We start from the raw sequence: 6,347 nt of genomic DNA, 5'->3' as shown, positions 1-6,347 counted from the left end.
CGCTGGGGTACGCTGGGCTGGGCTGGGCTGCAGCCAGCGCCCCTCCGCCCACCCGAAGGCTGCCCATTCATCACCGCCAGAAATTTAATCTTTCTGCAATCACTGCCTTCATTTAGATTAGTCTGCAAACACGGAATGGGCTCGGGAGTTATCTGGAGGGCAGGGGAAAGGAAACAACCAGAGATTCATGCCTCGTAATCCCTAAAGCCTCGTTTGCTTAAGGAAGGAGAGCAGGGCTGGCAGGTTAGGGTCGGTCCCAGCTGGGTGTTGGCTGCCCTGTGCTTCACAATCCTTCTGACACATCAAGGAAAAGCCTTTTCAACAAACGCATCAACAAACAGCGCACCATAAAAGATTAAAAAAAAAAAAAACCAAGTGGCTGGCAGGGACCCCAGCTGGCTCCCGCATCCCTGCGTTTGTTTATTTTCCGTAGTTATCGAGGTCGGCCTCACCGCTCCATCATTCCAGGAAAAACCGCGGTGCAGTCCTCCATCCCCTACCTTCCTCCTGCTTTCCCTCCAGCCTCCGCTTCCTCCTTCCCCTCCCTGGCATCCCGTGTGAGCCATGAAGGATGGGCTGTTTCTCTGGAGGGGAGGAGGAAAAAAGTTCTTCCCCCAGGACCCGCTGCGATTTCTTGCCAGTGTTTACAGGATTCATCCTGGCAAAAAGCAAACAGACGGCGGCCGTGCCAAGGGATGATATCACGGGACTGACGGACTCCAGAGCTGCTTGAACAGATCCAGGAGAGATAAAAAGGGGAAACTGTCTGATTAGACCAGAGCTCTGGCTGATCACCTTAAGAAGATATATGGAGTAATTTTTCTGGGAGGGGGATAAGGATTGCAGCAGTCCAGAAAGGCAGCGCTGTGAGCTACCATAAACAAGCTGGACCTCTTCGGAGCCCGCTGAACTGCACCACAGCGCGTGTGAGTTTCCGTGACCCAAGGAGGGATGCCTTTAGCATACGAGCTAAATACTGATCTGTTTGCTAGTGATGAACCAAGAAACCTGCTGCTCAGCTGCAAAGCTCCCCGCTTCCTGACAGGGCTGTTGATAAAAGCTTTCCTTCACGGGGGACCTGTCAAGCAGGGGAGCACCGTAGGGCTTGTGTGCAACAGCCAAGAATGAAATCCTGTTTTCCACACAGCTTGGTTTCCCGGGAAGCTGCCAGTGGTTCCTCAAAGCCTGTGTTAGCAAAGAGAGTGTACTGGGAGACAGAAGCAGGGACAGGGGTGTACAAGCACAGAGCTTTCTGGAAAGTGGCATCCCAGTACAAAAGATCTTTGTTTTTGCAAAAACATCCTGAAAAGAATCATGGAATGGTTTGGATTGGAAGGGACCTTAAAGACCATCCAGTACAATCCCCTCCCGGCCATGGGCACCTCCCACTGGATGATGGTACTCAAAGCCCCATCCAACCTGGCCTTGGACACCGCCAGGGATGGGGCAGCCACGACCTCTCTGGGCAGCCTGGGCCAGGGCCTCACCGGGAGAGTCTCATTGCATTGCCCCATCCTTCACCCAGCGTGTCTTTGCTTCTAAGCCGCTGATGCGAGAGGCTGCTCCCAGGAGAGTGCCCTCACGTTTCCCTGCACCACAGTGATACCATTTATTTTAGACAGCTCTCCCTGCCTACCCCATCCCTGCAGCTCAGCGATTACATTTGGTCTGTATCCTGATATCAGAATGCTTCCTTGGGAGTTGGGGACTCAAGTCAGTAAAACATAAAATTTAGTTTCCCAATAAGAGAAACAGAAATTTTCTTCGTGTCACAGAGCTGGCACCAAACTGCCTGTATATAACATACACCGCCACTGTTCCCTGTGTTTCCCAATGACTTGTGATTTGTGCTCCAAAAGGAATGCTTGGTCTGGCTCGGACACACTGAGACACGCATTAAATTATTTACAGGGGGAAAAAAAATTCCACTTCCAATTTTTTATATTTTTTTTTCCATATGGAAATTTGCTTTAGACAGTACAGACTTGTTATTTGGGGTATATATTCTAAATCATTTATTTATTTATTTATTTATTTGTTTATTTGTTTATTTATTTATTTATTTATTGTGGCACCAACAGGAAAAGGAGAAGCCCTGGTGCCGAAGCTCTGCCTAGGTGAATACACGGGGCAAAGACCTTGCTTGCCGAGTCCTGCAGTGAAGAGGAGTGCTTGGATGACTTTGTGGCTTTATGTCAACTCTGATGAGGGACTGCAGAGACTGCAGTCCACCCACCGATAATATATTTACAGCACTGATTTTCAGAGCCCACCATTACCAAACAAGATGAGTGCAGTTTGGTTTTCTTTGTCCAGTTTGGGTTTCCATCCTCCCCAAAAGGCCCTCCCAAGGGTGCCTACGAGATGCAAGACTCTCTTAATCAGTGGACTTTTGGGTTGGGTTTGGGCTCAAGTTGCACCAGGGGAGGTTCAGATTGGGCATTAGGAAAAATCACTTCACTGAAAAGGTCCTCATGTATGGTCAGAAGCTGCCGAGGGAAGCGGTTGAGTCCCCATACCTGGAGGTGTTTAAAAGATGAAGTGCTTAGGGATATGATACAGTAGTGGATAGGTATGGTTGGGCTTGATGATCTCCAAGGTCTTTTCCAACCTAGTGATTCTATGATTCTATGAATTTATTTGCTGCCACTGCAGATTTATCACAGCTAAGGGTCCCAGAAAGGTGGAGATGTCCAGCTGTAACTGCTGACTAACCCTTCCCTTGCTATGGCTATTAAGAAATCTCAATTGGACCTTTGTAGGCTTTATGATTTGTTTTAGAGCATCCTGAAGGGTTGTCCAGGTGGTTTGGTCACAGGGAAAGACCCATCCCCCCAGCCACACACCCCATCTACAGATGGTTTTATGGTAGTTTGCAAGAGATCCTGCTTTCAGTTTATTTACATTAACGAGCTTCAGAGACATACGGGTTATGGAGATCAAGCCGTGGTGATGAGTTCCCGGACAGCCCGGGGCTAAGACTGCCGGCTTCTTGATGCCCTGGAGGAGGAGAGACACTGTTGGGGACCCGGTGGCTTGCCAAGGGCAGGAAGTGCAGCCTCATGGCATGAAGTAGAAAGTAAGGAAGATGTGGGAACCGAGAATCACAACTCCCATGACATTTCCCAGTGGAATGTTCTGCCAAAGGAATGTTACCAAGCCCTTGTTTTGGTAAAACTCCATTTTTCAAACAGAAAAATGGTTTATTTAATGCTTAGAAGATCTCGCAGGGCACCAGGAAAAATTGTCTGTATATTCTTCGCTTAAGAGGAGGGTGGGTGGAGGGAACTCAGGGCAGACCTAAGGCTTCATCCTCCTGGGGCTGCGGTGGGTTCTTCTTGCCCAAAACGGCATTTCCTCCATCCAGAGGTTGCTCCGCCTCTGCGACCTCCCAGAAAACAAGACTCTTGCAGAGCAGCTTGATTCTTATCTCCACAAGATGCTTGGCCCGGGCTTGCAATGCAGGATCGCCTGCTTGCAGGGTGTTGTAACCTCTCTGGAAGGGGGCCGAGGCATGGGCGATCACATACATTTTGAATTAGGACACCTTTAACTCCTTCTCGTGCTGTCTGTGCTGTCCTCCCTTTGCCTTTCATAGCTGCTTCTCCAGCTGTCCAGACTGTGGGTTGTTTAACTTTCCCTCTCCAAAGGGAGAATCCCAAAGGACTTCATTCCCCAACTGGCATCACAACATGTCTTTCTGGAGAACAAGTTTGACATCCCACACTGTTCTTCCACCTCAAACGTAGCTTCACCGGCATGTTAGTGCTGTAGATGATGGGGAAAACATCCTCAGGTGGATGCTGTGAACTCAGAGCACGGTGGATGCCCGTACTCTGCCCAGAACTGCAGAGCTCCCCAACCAACTGATCTCCACCTTTCCCAGGAGGAAAGTTAGGAGGAAATAATCTTCTCAACTAGTTACCTTCCATCCCCCTCTAGTGGTTATGGAGTCATTTGGGTGTGTGGTGCAGCCGGGGCGGCGGAGAGGAGCACAGCGTTGCAGGGTGATGGTTTGTTAAACATAGAATCATAGAGTTACTGGGCTGGAAAAGACCTTTGAGAGCGATGCCTCGTTTCATCATTAATGCTGTCTGAAGGCCACCAGATGGGTGGCTGCTCAGGTCTACAGAGACACGCACCCATGTGAGACACCCCTGGCTGCACCCAAGCTGCAGTCTGAGCTGCGAGCTGAGGCGGTGGAGCTGGGGGGGGGTCACACCTTGCAGATTCATTTCTTGCTTTCTTTAAAAAAAAATAATAAAAAAAATAAAAATCTTTGCTGTCTGTATAAAAACACTAAAAAACTGCAACTGCAGTTGGCTACAAGGCATTAAATCTGTGATCCCTGTCCTGCTTGGTCCATCAGCTCCCCACCTCTGTCTCATGCCTGTGAGATTATGGGGTTTCGGTTTTATTCATGAGCTAAATCGATTCAAACATGTGGCTGAAAGCCTGCAGAAGAAAGATGTTGTTAATCTGATGCTCTGGCTTTGGTTTCTGGTGCTGTCAGCTTCTCTGAGAGTTAAAAATGAGTAGATGAGAACGGAGTTGGGATGGGATAATAAATATCAGGCAAGGACCCCCCTTAGTTTCTCCCTGTCGCCCTGAGAGATGCTTCAGAGCTGGCAGTAATCATTGCTGAGCAAACATCTGTGTGCGAATGTGTTTGTGTGCATCTCCTTCTCGCTAACTATTGCACAGACGGAGGGAAGGGAGCTCGTCCCCATGCAGGAGCCGAGTGGGATGCCTGAGGCTTAGCATGGGGTCTGTGACTTTGTTTTTCCCTCTGTGACCCATCAGACCTGGACTTCATGCAACCCAGAGCTGGTGGGCTTCATCTGCGTCTCTCCAAGACCACGGCTCCAGCACTTCAGCTGGGGTTGGCTTCGAAAGCCGAGCAGTACGTGGGCTTGGTGACAGGGTGGTGGTAGAGGCAGGGCTAGATGCAGGGGCGTGTAGCAGCCCCCCAGCTCCTGCCCTCTTGCATTTCACCACCTGGCAGAAGGGTTTTGGAGTATCAGGGAGGAGAAATGTCCTTCCCAGGGCCTGGGCAGACCTTAGTGATGTCTTCCCGAGGGCATCTCTGCACGGATGGCAGCATCCCTGCCTCCAAGGGAAGGGCTTAGCACTGAGGGAAACAGCTGAGGGAGATGCTGGGGCAAACTCAGCCCCAAGAGCACACCCAGAGCTGGGTACCCCCACTTCTCCCCATATCCCGCATCCTCCCAGGGGGTTCTTCCCTTGTAGCCCTTCTTGGGAACAGCCGAGCCAGCACTCCTTCCCCGCAACCATGCCTGCCCCGACCTTTCTCCCAGTGCGAGCCTGGGGACCATCGTGGTTGCCTGAGCACTGAGATTCCTCTTTTTTTTTTCTTTTTCTTTCTTTCTTTCTTTCTTTCTTTTTTTCTGTCTTCTTTTTTCCGCTTTGGAAGTTGGGCAGTTTCCAACATGAGTCACTGTCCGCCTCTTCTCCGTAATTAGCGCACTGGGAGTTGCAAGTATGACTTTGGTGTAGTCTACTAGAATTAATTAAAGTACACATTTAAATTACACATCTAAACGCAGTAAAACCATCATCCGGCCAAATCCCTCCTGACTGGCACAGCCCTAGCCCCAGTCCTCTCTCCCTCCGCTCTTTCCTCTTTTTTTGTGCTTCTCTTTTATCCTTCCCTTTTAGCACTGTTTCCCACAAATGCTCATAACCTCTTTTACCCCTTAACTTTGGCAGAGCCCTTCTCTGGGAGGTTTATTTTTTTGTGCAAGCTTTCCAGCCTGTTTCCTTGCGTCCATGAATGTCTCACTGTGGTCGGGTGTTGGGAAGTTGGCGCTTTGGGCTTTGTTTGTTTGCTTCACAGGCTTTTGACATCTTAAACAAGAGAACAATTTTACCATTTGACAATAGGAATAAAAATAAGTGATCCGCCCTACTGCCTCTTTCAACTCCCTGTTAAAGTCTCTTCATTTTTAATTGATTTCAGAAGTGACCCAACTTCTTAAGGATCAAAAAATGGGATTTGGGCATTTCCCCCCTCTCTGTCGGTCATCTTGTTGTATAACAGCCATATGGGTGGAAGAGCTCTGGTTGCTTTGGTGATGTAGGGTCTTTGCATGGTGAAGACCATCTCTGGAGCATTGCCCGGGGGAGCGCGTTGGTGAGGAAGCCCCCTCTCCAGACCGGGCTCAGCGGTGGGATGCTCAATGGTCACGGTGCTGATGTCTTTTAGAGCAGTCTTGAAGCTCTGTGCTCAGACTGATATCAGGAGAGGGGAACCAGAGCTGACCATGGGGCTCACGAAATTAATTTGCCTGACCCCTGTCTTACTGAACTTTAATTCACACCAAGAC

Source organism: Cuculus canorus, chromosome 6 (genome assembly GCF_017976375.1).
Source record: "Cuculus canorus isolate bCucCan1 chromosome 6, bCucCan1.pri, whole genome shotgun sequence".
Classification (NCBI taxonomy): domain Eukaryota; kingdom Metazoa; phylum Chordata; class Aves; order Cuculiformes; family Cuculidae; genus Cuculus; species Cuculus canorus.
The sequence above is the reverse complement of the archived record's forward strand: the minus strand, read 5'-3'. Positions refer to the sequence as shown.